Below are 14,758 nucleotides of genomic sequence, written 5' to 3'. Positions count from 1 at the left end.
CTTCTGTTCTGGGCCTCTCTGTCTGGGATGTCTCACAGGCATCTCAGACGCCAAGTAGAAGTTTGGGAGCCACTTTAGCAGCTGTATTCAGCCACTTCCATTCCTTCTTTACTCCAAAATATACCTCAGGTCAGTCAATTCCTGTAGGGAAAATTCTGCCTTTTGTAAACAAAGTCTAGCTGTCACTGGACGGAGAAGCCATGTCTCTGATTCGTGAGTTCCCCCTTTTTCTTGAGAGTTTCTCTCTAACCATTACCCCAGCCCACAGTAACCTGGATGAGGGCCTGCTATTTTCCCTGCATCAATCAACTCATGCCTCTTTCTTCGCTTTCCTCCAGCAGAGACAAAGCCGCGCTCTTTGACAAGATTTGTTTCACTGGAGACTCAATGATAACAAAAAAGAAGTAAACGCGGGTCATGCTGTGACACAAGATACCGGGTGGGCTTTTCTCTTTGAGGCCTGCGGACCCCGCCTCGTCCCGGCCTCCGCTTCTGTATCCCCCTCATAGGCATTATCTCAGCACTTGCCAAGCAGAGTATGTGCCCAGTCTCCTTGCTTCCTCAAGTCTCCACCCAGACAGCTGGAGTAAGTTTGTCCTATTTATATGCTCTGTTTCTGCTTCTTGTTACATCCCCCCCTCAAATAACCAGCATTGGAAATGACCCTCGGAGGAGACCAAGTCCACTTCAGAGCCATGGTCTTGTAGCATTGGAATGAAACCAAAGTGTGACATAGTGACCTTGGTTTGCACAGTGAATGGGCACCACACCTCTGGCCGGCCTCATTGCCACCTTAAGAACTGTTGTGGGGATGCCTGGGTGCCTCCGTCAGTTGAGCGTCTGACTTTGGCTCAGGTCATGATCTCATAGTCCGTGAGTTCGAGCCCCGCATCGGGCTCTGTGCTGACAGCTCAGAGCCTGGAGCCTGCTTCCGATTCTGTGTCTCCCTCTCTCTCTGCCCCTCCCCTGCTCATGCTCTGTCTCTCTGTCTTAAAAATAAATAAAAACATTAAAAAAAATTTTTTTTAAAGAAACACAGAAAAGTGCCCACCATACTTGAATGTGCATACCAATCACCTAGGGATCTTATTAAAATACAAATTCTAGGGACGCCTGGGTGGCTCAGTCGGTTAAGTATCCAACTTCAGTTCAGGTCATGATCTCACAGTTCGTGAGTTCGAGCCCCATGTCAGGCTCTGTGCTGACAGCTCGGAGCCTGGAGCCTGCTTCTGATTCTGTGTCTCCCTCTCTCTCTGCCCCTCCCCTGCTCATGCTCTGTCTCTCTCTCTCTCTCTCTCTTTCAAAAATAAGCAAACATGAAAAAAAAAAAAAAAAAAAGAACTGTTCTGGCCCTTATCAGCCCTTGTCAGCATGTAGCAGAAGGCTCCCATACAATCCTTGACCACAAGCCTCCCCACTGTTGTGAATCCGCAATCCTAATACTATAGAATATTGAAACTTAGGCATTCTCAAACGATTTGGTCTCAAGACTCTTCTCCATTGTTAAGAATTACTGAGGACCTCAAGAGATTTTGTTTGAGTTATAGCTGTCAAAATTTACAGTGTTAAAAATGAACACAGAGGGATTTAAAAAAATATTTATTTACTAATTCACTTTAAAATTACAATAATAAACATGTCAATACAAGGAACTTTTTATTTTATAAAAAGTAATTTTTTATTTTTTATTTTTATATTATTTTATTAAATTTTTATTTAATTTTATTTTTATTTTATAAAAAGTAATTCTACTTCCCAAAACAAAAGTCTTACAGAGAAATGTGGCCTTGTTTTATATTTTGTAAGTTGCTTTAATGTTTAGCTTCAGAGTTGACCCTGGAGTCTCATAGCTTCTCCTGCATTCAGTCTGTTGTGCTATGTTGTTTGATGTGTATGTGGAAAATCTGGCCTTATGCATATATGTAGTTGAAAAAGGGAGGAATATTTTAATAGTTTTCTTAGATAATTCTGGGTGTTCTTTTTTCATACTACATCTCAACTCAAGAGGTGGTAGTTTTTTTTTAAAGTTTCCTTACGATGTAGAATATGAAACCACATCAATGAACTTTTTGCCTTCTTACATTAAAATCTATTCCTTTATCTTGCACTTTGACTTTATCTTTTTCTAACATCATACATGGGCCATTTAAAACAAATTGATTCACTGAGTTATATACATTTGTTCGTTTAATTAGTTAATTAATTTTTATTTTATTTGAGAGAGAGAGAGTGTGTGAGAGGGGAAGAGGGGCAGACAGAGAGAGAGAATCTTGCAGTCTCTACACTCAGTGCAGAGACCAATCTATGGCTCGATCCCATGACCCTGGGTCATGACCTGAGCCAAAATCAAGAGTTGGATGCTCAACTGACTGAGCCACCCAGGCGCCCCAAGTTACAAACATTTTCTAAATATCAACACACTTCATTATCCAGCATTTAAAAATCACACTTGTTAATATCACCATTGGCATATCATTGGACAAGCCATTAAACCCTGGAAAGCTGTCAAGCTCGCAGTGGCAGATGCAATTTTTCCAAGATCCTGATCTCACTTGAAAGCTCGGATTTTGTCATGGGCAACAAATACTGTCTGTTGTTTTCCTTGAAGTGACAGCCTCATGAGATTCATTTTTGAAAAAATACCTGCCAAAACCCAAGTCTGAATAACCATCGTTTATCTGTTAGTTGCTTCCTTCACATAAAAACATGTTTTCTGAAAGGGTGATTAGTACAGCTCGCTATACTCAGCCACACAACTGATTCTTCTGGAGACAGCATGGTACTTCTGAAGGAGGCAGAAGTTATGTGCGCTCACCGGTTCAACACACAGCATGAAAACAACCGTGCTACGCAACGGTTGAGGTTTCATAAAGTTGGTAACTTTATTGTTTTATCCCAGACCATCTTAAAAAAAATTTTTTTTATGGCAAGTACACGATAGTGACGAATATACCGATTACCATACAGTCTAGGGTCGCTGTCTTGATTTGTGTTAAGGGACCAGCAGTTTTACTCACTGCTGCTTTTATACTATCACTGCGAATGTCAAAGGAGGGAGGAAAGGCAATGAACATCTTTGTACCGTTATGAAAATAGTTCTGACCTCATGGCATCCCTGAAACTATCTTGGTGACCCCAGGGATCCATAGTACACAGTTCGAGAACAGCTGAACTAACTCACAGACTCTCAGTGGTTTCCACTTTGTACAGGCTAAAGACTGGCTGACCAGAAGGAGCATTTGATGAACTTCGACCTTCCACCTATTCTTCTGCAGGAAGATAAATAAAGAGGACTTCTAAGGAGGAGCAGCAGAGAGCCCGGGTGCTGTCTGTGGGGAGAACTTTGTGAGTTGCCAGCAAGCCTCGTTGTGGTGGATACATCTTGGGGGAGACTGCTGGTGGGAAGGTTGACATCAGCTGGGCAGCAGTCACCCCAGGGTACCGGAGGCTTATGCAGCTCTTGGGGGAAAGTCTGCTGTGCTTTGCTTGAATTCCAAAGCCGTGCGAGCTGCCAGTTCCAACGATGACCTCATTACAACTGACTGATTGAGCGAGGCAGACATCCTCCAAGGAGATCAAGTTCAGAGTGACTTTCTAATCAAACTGCACAGCGGCACGCTGCAGCTGCGGGCAGGGAGTGTGATTTGGGTTTTGCAGATGGGGCAATGGCATTTAGAGAGGGCAAGTGAATGGACAACAGTTGTGGAGTTGTGAATTAGCTTCATAGATTCAGAGACTTCTAGGGCTAGAGGAGAAGTCAGAGATCGACCAGACAAACTGAGTTAGAAGGAGTGGAAAGGTGGCTCAGGATTCATGGGCTACTAATGCTCATGAGTTCCCTAGGCAGCCAAGCCGCTCCTTTGCCCACCCCACCAAGGTGGCTCCGTGCCCCTGCGTCACGTGGCTCAGCGGGACCGCCTCCCCAAAAGGAAGCCAGCTATTCAGTGTATCTTTGGTCTATTAACAATATTTTCAGAGAGGTCAGCAGGAAGGCTCCAAGTCACAGAGTGTTAGGTGACCCGGCGGGTGGTCTTAGCTCAGCAGCTGGAGGAGGTCCAAGATTAGGTTCTTGCAAACGGTTGGTCACTTTCCCAGGGTCAGCCAAAGACCCTGGAGTGGGAAAGATTCCGAATGGCTGGGAATTGACCCCTGACACATATCTCCCTTCCTCAGGGGACAAATATGCTTCTCTGATGTCCATTATCTCATCTGCTTCCTGCAACATCCCTGTCAGACGGATAGGACGCAGGGTTTTATCCCCATTTTACAGATGAAGAAGGTAAGTCCCACAGAAGGGACATGACTTGTTGCAGTCACATTAGTAAGTACCAGAGCAGGTGCTTGAACTCGGGCCTCAAGTCTCACGGTCCAAGGCTCTGTCCAGGAGTCTGTGCTATTTCCCCTCAGCGCTGCCCGTCTGACTGTAGTATGCACAGAAGTGCCGACAGTCATGGTCATCCCAAAAGGCACGGCTTATATTTTAGCGGTGTACATAACACACCTCTCTTAGCCTCCTTGGCCAATCTGGAATGATTCCTTCCTAAACACAAGGCACACTGACCCACTGAGGGTTGCTCTAGGACTGGCACCCAATGGCAGTGATAGAACTTTTTTGTCTGGCTGTTCATCACTTGTGATTAAAAACCAGAGTTGCTACTGACTTTTTGTTTCGCACCGGGATGCTCTGGTGTAAAGGGAAGAGTGCCAGATTTGAGGACAGAAGGGTGGGGTTTTAGTTCCCCCGATATTTGGCAGCGGGTTACCTTTCACTCCAGCCATTTAATCTCTCTCAGCCTTAGTGTCCTCATTGACAAAAATGAGCATTAAGTATCATGTAGCCTAAGCTAGCTCGCAGGGTTTTTTTCTGAGCATCAAACGGCATCACTTTTATACAGATGCCTCGCATACTGTGAATCCCTATATAAAGGTGGGGGCCACACTCCCAGATAATTAACCATGTTTGAGCACCAAGTGGGATCTATTTTTACCTGGAAGGATGGTAGAGGCCCTCCGGATGGGCATTGCCTTCTTTAACTAGGGCCCTAGGAATTCCAACATTTGGGACATGTGAAACATGAGACGCCAGCAGCTGGAAGCAGGGCTTTGGTGGAAGGGGAGTGAACATGATTCATGCCAGATCAGCTCACCTTCCGGCAGCTCCAGTGGGATGGGTGCGGGTCCGGGGGTGGCATTTCCTGTGTGACCAGCGTAAGACCCCACAGTCCCTGTCTACAGGCTCCCACCACTCATGCGGCCAACCTCTGACCATTGTTCAAGCAGCACTGTGTACGATCTTTCACCTGTTGGAGTGGTCCAGGCCCTGGGAGGAAGGACACGCACCGCTGGCCTTCAAGCTAGGCTCTCAGGCACTTGCAAAGAGACGTATTCTCATGGCTTCCCCAGGGCAGCGCTGTGTTGCCGTGTTGTATGCAATGGCCGCACGTATGGCTAGAAGCAGGACTCCAAAGCCACCCTGCTTGGGTTACCTCTTCTTCTTACATCTATGTTCCCCCCTTTTCTTGTCTTCAGTTAGCCTGGGCTGCCGTAACAAAATGTCATAACCTGAGTGGCATCTAACCAACGGGAACTTACTTCTCGCGGTTCTGGAGACTGGCAAGTCCAAAATCATGGTGTCGTCAGATTCAGTGTCCGGGGAAAACCCATTCCTTATTCACAGAGGGCCATCTTCTCTCTGCGTCCTCACATGGCGCAAGGGGTGTGCTAGCACTCTGGAGTTTCTTTCAGAAAGGCGCTAATCCCATTCGTGAGGGCTCCACCCTTAAGTCCTACTCACCTCCCAAAGGCCCCGCCTCCTAATACCATCATATCTTGGGTTAGGATTTCAACCTGAGGCTTTTAGGGGAACACAAACATTCAGCCAATACCAAGTACCTACCTCGAAGCATTGTTGTGAGATATAAACGAGTTTCCACGTGTACAAAAGGAGTCAGGACAGCGTCTGGATCATAAACAGACACAGGCCTCTGCAGAAGCCATGCTATTTGCAGAATCATCATGTGTAAGGGTTAGAACGGGCCTTGGATGGTCCCGTTTTACAAGCGGAGACATTAAGGTCCCGAGAGGAAAAGCAGTTTACCTACGGTCACCCAGCTGCTAGGCTGGACTACAAGCTCAGTCTTCTGATTTCAGTTCCAGGTACTTCTGTGTGATTCCCCTTTCCTGGCCTATCCACTACTTGAGTCAATCCCATAAGCCATTAAACCAGGTCTGCTGCTGATGCTATTGACCCCCAAGACATTGGTAAATGGAAGCAGATGTCTTACCACAAAGCGGACTGAGGACTTCTTATTTCTCTATCATCATGGCATTGTTTTCTGCCAGCCTGGATTCACAATTTCAAAAAGATGCCTGCGCACATTTCAATTCTGTCCTACAATACCTCCCACTGCCCTGCTGCCTCATCGGTTCAGGCCCTCAATATCTGTCCTCTGGTTATTTGCCCTAGCTCCATATAATTGCCTGAGCAGTCTGCCAAAAACGCAGCTCAAGCATATCCCCATCTCTAAAATCTTCAGTGGCTTCCGTTCCCCACGGATCCCCTTCTGCTGGCACCATAGCTCTCTGTGCTCGTTGCCAACAGCTTTCTGGCTATTGAGTTAGTTCACAGCGTCATCCTTTAGGCACCTTTTATCCCCACCCAGCCAGCCTCTTGCTGTTTTCTGCACAAATCTTGAACTTCCTTAAGGCACTGTGTTTGCTTAGACTGTTCCCTTGGCTTAGAATGTCCTCTTGTCTCTTCCAGGACTGCAGACATGCTACCCATTCGCCTACCTCAAATGTCATCTTCTCCACGAAGCCTTCTTCGTCAACCCACACGAGGCCTCAAAGTTCTTTGTGGTGTCTCTCTTGTCTCACTTACTGTGTTCTGTGTTGTTTTAATAACTCCTGGGTCCCATGTCCCATGTCTCAAAGACCTATGGACGGGGGTGGGGGTGGGGGGTAGGGACCTCGTCTTTCCCAACTTGGTAATTGCTGCTGTCCATGCAGCAGTCTATATAATAACCCTTTGTCAAATGAATACACTCTTCACAGTCTGTTATTGTAAGGGCGTCTCTGAATGATTAAGGTTAATATGAATAATTAAGGCTAATTATTAACCTCTGCATTATTAAGGCCAGTTCAGTCTCTGACTGCCTGTCCACAAACCAGTGACCTAGCCCTAGCAGCTCTATATCCACTGGAAGAATTTCCTTCTGGAACTTAAGACTGGTTGTTAGAGAAAGCACCCTGGGGGGGCAGAACCTAGATGGGTCTTTCACATTTGCAGTTGGCTTGAAGAAGGCTCTGAGGGGGAGTTGTATGGAGGCAGGTAAGGGTTGCCCCCAAACTGGCCTACGTTGTTGCAGATACTAAAGAAGCTGATTCATTCTCTAAACACAGCAAGTGTTTTATAAGTGGGTAGGCATTCATTCCCAACCAGCCTTTCACTTTTCCTGTGCTCTGTGAGTCTGGAATAACCAGCCAATTGGCCATGGATTCCTAGGATGCTGTCTGGAAGTGAATGCTGTTGATTCTCACAGTTTGGACTTGAAAAAACTGTAATCAACTAGTCCTTTCACCATCCTGCGTAGACTTTGCCCTTCCCACCACAAGTGGCACATAGGGCTGGATCATCCTGCATCTTTCCATCTGAGTCAATAAGGGCTCTTTGAGCTCACCCTGGGCTGGACCTCATAGGGATGCCAAGACACGATTCTCATCCTCTCAGAGCAAACAGTGTCAGAAGGGCAGGCTGTAGGAGGAGAAAGCACCTGGCCTGACTCCTTTCATAGACCTGGCATCTGGCCGGAGCAAGACACACAATATACAGAGAACGTTGCATAACTGTGCGTGAGCAGGGGACAGATGGACAGTCACTGTTAGTCTTAGAAGTAGGATTGTAGGGGGCAGGCTCCCGATTCCAGAGCCTTTGCCCATTTGGCCTGGCATGGCCCTGACCTATAGCTCCACAGGGCGTGCCCTGCACAAAGGCACCAACTGAATGGGGCGAGCAGGGGCTGAAGTCTAGCCCACACTCCATTTACCAAGGCCTGCTCCCTGCCATGGAACTACATCTGCCCTCCATAGGAAGGGCCATCTTTTCCATTTTACATAAGGATGCCTTCTGCCTGACCAATCTAGTGCCAAGAGGGCTGCAGGTGCCCAAGGCATGCCTTTTTCTAATTGGTCCTGTCACAGAAGCCTGGTTTTCAGATTCACACAAAGGTGTGCTAGAGGACAGTGATGCCCAACCGACCTTTCCCTAACTCTTCGACCACCTCTCACCTTCTCCTTGTAAAGATCCTCCATTAGACTTAAACTTCTTATCCAGAACTGTAGCGGTCACTCCTTTTTCTGGGTCTGAAGGCCTCTGGTGCATTCTCCTCCTCTTCAAGGCACATACTTGTAAGTACTGTGTTTCCCTGTAAGTTGATGGACCTATTGACCTTGGTTTCCACAGCTCCTAGGAGTAGCCTAAAATACATGAATGGATGAAGGAAACCTAGGAGTAGCCTGAAATACGTGAATGGATGAAGGAAACAGTTGGTTAGTTGCCATATAACCTCTGTACTGCCTCTGTACTGCCCCCGGTAGTATCTCATCCACACTCCCATTCTCCCACCTTCATGCCATCTTCTTGCTGATTATTGAAGTCCTCCTCTTCTTTCCTTTTTTAAATGTTTATTTTTGAGAGAGGGAGAGAGAGCGAGCGGGGGAGGAGCAGAGAGAGAGGGTGACGGAGGATCCGAAGCAGGGTCTGCACTGACATCAGAGAGCCCGACGTGGGGCTCGAATTCACAAACTGAGATCACAACCTGAACAATGTCGGACACTTAACTGACTGCATCACCCAAGCACCCCTGAAGTCCTATGTTTCTTTACTACTTACCTCAAGTTCTGCTTTCTCAGGAGGCCTTCCCCAAAGGACTGAGGCCACAGATTAACCCTTTTGGTCTTTGGTACCACAAAAGGTGTGATAGAGATACTAGTAATAGCCAAAACTACCGTGGCCCTAATATGTGTCAGACTCTGAGCAGGATTCCGTTTAGTTTCGTGCTTGCGGGGGGCACTTGGGTGGCTCAGTGGGTTGAGCGTCAGACTCTTTTTTTTTTAAATTTTTTTTTTCAACGTTTTTTTTATTTATTTTTGGGACAGAGAGAGACAGAGCATGAACGGGGGAGGGGCAGAGAGAGAGGGAGACACAGAATCGGAAACAGGCTCCAGGCTCCGAGCCATCAGCCCAGAGCCTGACGCGGGGCTCGAACTCACGGACCGCGAGATCGTGACCTGGCTGAAGTCGGACGCTTAACCGACTGCGCCACCCAGGCGCCCCGAGCGTCAGACTCTTGATTTCAGTTCGTGACCCCAGGTCATGGGATCAAGCCCCGGGTTGGGCTGTGTGCTGAGCAGAGCCTACATGGGATTCTCTCTCTCTCCCTCGGCTCCTCTTCCCTGCTGAGACGTGCGTACTCTCACTCTCTCTCAAATGATTAAAAAAAAAAAGGCATCAGCCAGGCTGTGTGCTAGTCTGGAGGCTTGACTGGGGAAGAATCCATCTCCGCTCCAAGCTCACTCTGGTTGGTGGAATTCATTTCCTTGCAGTTTGTAGGACCGAGGGTCCTGACTTCCTGCTGTCTGTCAGCTGGAAGCCTCCCTCAACTCCCCGAGACTGGCATGGCTTCTGTCCTTAGTCTAAGCTGCCTCTTAAGGTTCGATGCTTCTGACAGCCAGCTCTGTTTTTCTTTCCCTGAAGCAAGCCTGTCTTGATGAATCGATGCCTATTAAAGGCTGGGTGAGCCCTTTGGCAAAGTAACTCTGAAGGGCTGTGAGTTGCTGTTGTCATGCTGCCACTCATTCACCTGTGCATCTTCTGCTTCTCACAGAATCCATGCCAGTCAATGTTGTTGACCATGACTGTGACAATGGCAGACGAGGGAAGCCCTTCAGTCGAGGAATGGGGGGGAAGCCCAGCCGGCAGGAGGAGGGCTCTGGCTGGGTGCTGGCTCTTTGGGGCAGGAGGGGAGCAAAGGGTGACCATGGGATAGGGGTGCAGGAAGCATGGAAGTTCTTCAATTCCTTTTGGGACCCCAGTGACAAAAGCTCTTCCTCCCTCCCTGAGGCAGAGTGAGGCAGCAGGGCCAGCTGTGGACCCCTGGCCGTCCTGGATGCCGTCTGCCGGTGTTGCCCACTGTCCCCTCATTCCCTCCCTGTCCCCTAAGACAATGATGTGCCATCTGATTTCCCTTTTCCTTCAGTATTGGGCTGGTGAGACTTTTCTTTTTTTCCAAATGTTTATTTATTTTGAGAGAGAGAAGGAAAGAGGGAGCTTGAATGGGGGAGGAGCAGAGAAAGAGAGAGGGAGAGAGAGAATCCCAAGCAGACTCTGTGCTGTCAGCACAGAGCCCAGCACGGGGCTCGAACTCACGAACTGTAAGATCGTGACCTGAGCTGAAATCAAGAGTCGGACGCTTAACTGACTGAGCCAGCTGGGCTCCCCACAGCGAGGCTTTCTTACCCAGGTTCTGCTGATGACGGGTCTTCTCTCGAGCATTCAATTCCCGTGAAGGCTTTTGTCTCTGAGATCACCTTTCCATTTTCCTCTCCTGTTATGATTCTTTCTTTCTGGCTTGAGGCTCCCATTGTGTAAGTTTAGTTCTTTACCTGACCAATTCACCCTCTCCCATTACTTGGGCTCCCAAATTTCATTATGTGTTGATCTTTCCCCTGAGATACCTGGTAGGCAGAAAATCGTAGTTTAAAATAATAATCCATCTCATTTAATCATTATCCACTCAGTACATGATCCGTTTTCCTGAGCTATCGTTCCATTTTATTTACTTTATCAGTCCCGTGACCAGAAAGGCAGGACCGTAATCCCAGCCACCTGGAAAGGATGGGAAACACTCAGGTCTTGTGAAACCTTTTCTTACCTGCTGCAGGGCTGGGCACAGAATTAGCATTTACTCAATTAATGCTTGTTCTGGTGGTTCTATATTCTCCATTTTCCCCAAGTTTGACATCGTGTCCCTCTTCTTCCTGATTTGAACAAATAAAGAAACATTTGCCCAGGTGAAGTGCACGAATCACCTTTGATCTTGTCCTCTCCCCAACCTGTATGTCCAAGCAATCCCAGTCATGCCCATTTTAGCTTCAAAATATCTCCCTGGTCTACGTGCATGCAGGCCCCTCCCTGTCCTCTCCCCTGTGAACCACTGTACCGATCTCCCTGTTCTCGTTCCCTCCGTTCTTGCCTCTTCCAATCCATTCCTCACAGAGCGGCCAGATACTAAACCTAAACCTCATGATGACTGTGACTTCCCAGTGCCCTCAGAATTAATCCAAGCTATTTTCTTCGGTCCACAGGCCCTGTACCCTCTGGCCCCTCTTCCTTCTCTCTTTCGTCTCCTGTTTGTCCTTCCTCCATGCCCTTGGCACACTGTCCTCTCCCTTCGATTCCTCCCAATGCCAAGTTCTTCTCTGCTTTAGGTCACTGCAGATGCTATTCCCTCTGCCTGCATGCCCTTCCCCAAGCTTTTTGCATGACTGGACCCTTTTTGCATGACTGGACCCTCCTCAAGAGGAAGCCCAATCCAAAGTAAGCCTTTCCTGTTATTCTCTCTTATGCCTGTTGATCTTTTTTTTTTATGGCACTTGCTGTTTTATTCACCTGAAGTCTCTCCTTTCCTTTCCAGACTATAAGCTCCATGAGAGCAAGGACCGTACAGGTTTTGTCCACCACTATATAACTAGCTCTCAGCTTAGTACCTGACACATGGCAGACATTACAGTCTATTAAATAGAGTTTTGACAAAGGATGAATGAATGCATGATGAATGAGGCTTCCTTGAATTTTTTCCACCTGTTCCCTTTCAGCCAAAATGCTATGCATTTTAAATACTGTGTGGACTCCCTCCCTCCTTCCCTAACTTCATTCCCTCCATTTGTGCTTGTTTGTTGGGAACTTTCCATGTACATCTAATGATGTAGATGTTCACTTCCCTGCCACGATAACATCTTCTTTATCTGAAAGTTAGCAATTCACACCCTCTTTTCTATTCAGCACTCAACTGACAAGCCAGAAAGAAGCAAAAAGTCCTCTGCAATAAACCCCAAATTGTTATATTCCAGCCTTTGAGGTTCCCATTCAGGTTAGTTTTTAATATTTTCTCACACTTCTAATAGGCAGCAGGACCTGTTCTCCAAATCTGCTGCTAATTAGATGTTATTTCTTTTGTTGGTGGGAAACAGTGCTGAATTCCATTAAGTGCTGGGGCTTTTCTAACATATCTCAAGAAGGGAATTTAAATCACACCTCAAGTAGACAAGAATTCTTATTTTTAATACATTCGTTAATTGCAGAGTGTCAACCTTGTGAGACTTGTGTGTGTGTGTGTGCGTGTGTGCACGTGTGCACACACACGCACACACACACACACACACACACACACACAGACATCCTGCTTCCTGTGGGCTCATTCACCCACAGCCACCATCAGACATAATGTGTCTCCTTCCAGGGGAGACATGAAGTACACTTTCCTTGGTGTCTTGCTAAGGATGCCCAAAGGGGTCCATTTCAGCGGATCTTCTTTACAAGATCCAGAAACTCTGGGAGCCTGGGATTCCTTCAGCTCTTCTTGGATTGGTTGTCCAGAGTCCTAGCCCCCAGAAACTCAGATGAGACGCCAGTAGCTCATAGATGACTCCCTTCAGCATCAAGGGACTCTGTTCAACATACTTGGTCCTGACAGATCATATACCTACATGCGCCCCTCTAAGGACCCTTCCACAAATTCCAGAAGGCCAAAGCCAGTATTGACCTTAGCTAACTTGTAAGTATGGAGTATTTGCTCTACCAAGTAATTATTCATTGTTTACTCATTCATGTTCAGTGTCACCTGTGGGCCAGGCAGGCAATATGCTGGGAGTGCAGACATCGGCAAGACGGTTGGTCGCAGTACTGGTCACGTGCTGTTTCTAAGACCTGCCCTTTCTCTCTTACACAGCTTGTGAACTGAGTGCCCTTAAGGATCCTTAACCTCAGCTCTGTCATGTCCTTATCATTTGTTTACAATACATTCACCTATCTCAAAAACACGCTGCCCTGATTTACAGATATCGTGCTACCTTATTTGTTGTTGTTGTTTTCTGCCTCAACTGGAACTGCCTTCCAGGCTCTTCCTTTTTAGTCTCAGGCACCCCACATCTGATGGAGGGTTGAAGTGCAGATTTAGCCTTAGGCTTATCCTTGAGGACACAGGAGTTTTTTTGGGATGAGATGCAGAGAATTGTTAGTGACTCATTCTCATTTTCCTAGGAGTTGTCCTATGAAAGGCTCATAGTTGTATACATATGATATATGATATATAATATATATACAAGATACATATGTAAAATTTGTATATACATATGGCTCTTTCGCTATATCTGGGAGCTCTCACCCATTTGTTGCAATCTCATTACTAGTTATTTCCATGAAAGACTCCCTGATGAGTGCTCTGGGAGCTGAACTAATGATGCAGATGTTCAGGCACGCAAAATCCCAAGGGTTCAAGACCCGAAGGGAGTGGGATCAGGCCATCGGGGTGGCCAGAGCCATGTCCGCGAGGTGGCTTATGCATTTTTCTGTGTTAGGTTTCTAGGCAAACCAATAAACCTATCTTACTAATTGAAGGATTTTAAATTTCATGGGCAAGGAATTATGGGGCTTCTCTCATGAATATGGACTTCCAGTCATTCACAAAGGCATTTTGGCTCTTCCTCTTAAAAATCTGTTTGTTACATCTACTCTCCACCCTTTGCCACCGTCACCGTTGCCTGGAGACCACATGGTTCCCCAGCCAGCTTGCCTGGCTTTCTTTCCTCTGATTGCCTCTAATTCATTCTCCACACATGCAAAGCCATCTTTTTTTTTTTTTTTTTTTTAATGTTTATTTATTTTTGAGAGAGTGCAAGCAGGGGAGGGGCAGAGAGAGGAGGACAGAGGATCCAAAGCCGGCTCTGCACTGACAGCAGTGAGCCTTATGTTGGGCTTGAACTCATGAACCATGAGATCTCATGGCCTGAGGTGAAGCTGGACCCTCAACAGACTGAGGCACCCGAGTGCGTCCCCCTACTTTTTAAATGTTTATTTAAAAAAATTTTTTTTACATTTATTTATTTTTGAGAGACAGAGACAGAGCACAAGTGGGGGATGGGCAGAGAGAGAAGGAGACACAGAATCCGAAGCAGGCTCCAGGCTCCGAGCTGTCAGCACAGAGCCCAACGTGGGGCTCGAACTCACGGACCATGAGATCATGACCTGAGCCGAAGTCAGACGCTCAACCGACCAAGCCACCCAGGTGCCCCAAATGTTTATTTTTGAGAGAGAGAGAGAGAGAAAGAAAGAGAGAGAGAGAGAGAGAGAGAGAGAAAATGCATATGAGGGAGGGGCAGAGAGAGAGGGAAACAGAGGATCCGAAGCAGGGTCCATGCTGTGCGTGCAGAGCCCGATGTGGGGCTCAAACTCATGAACTGCATCTGAGCTCAAGTCAGACACTTAGTGGACTGAGCCACCCAGGTGCTGCAAAGCCATCTTTTAAACTACAGATTTAATGGGTCACCATTGCCCCTCCATGGCTTCCCTAGACCTCAGGATAAAAAATTCCAAGCCTCTTTTTATTTATTAAAAAAAAGTTTTTTAATGTTTATTTATCATTGAGAAATAGAGAGAGACAGAGCATGAGCATGGAAGGGGCAGACACAGAATCTGAGGCAG

At 46.9% G+C, this 14,758-nt stretch overlaps 1 long non-coding RNA gene across 1 annotated transcript; it reads left to right on the top strand.

Moving 5' to 3' along the window:
- The first annotated feature begins 26 nt into the window (after positions 1-26).
- On the top strand, positions 27-6,927 carry LOC122230677. Its single transcript, XR_006207715.1, has 5 exons — positions 27-129; positions 339-586; positions 3,211-3,345; positions 4,174-4,279; positions 6,764-6,927. It is a non-coding gene; the product is annotated as an uncharacterized LOC122230677 (long non-coding RNA).
- The last annotated feature ends 7,831 nt before the right edge of the window (positions 6,928-14,758 follow it).

This window comes from Panthera tigris, chromosome C2 (genome assembly GCF_018350195.1).
Source record: "Panthera tigris isolate Pti1 chromosome C2, P.tigris_Pti1_mat1.1, whole genome shotgun sequence".
NCBI classification, from domain to species: domain Eukaryota; kingdom Metazoa; phylum Chordata; class Mammalia; order Carnivora; family Felidae; genus Panthera; species Panthera tigris.
This window is presented reverse-complemented; position numbering and strand designations above follow the sequence as displayed.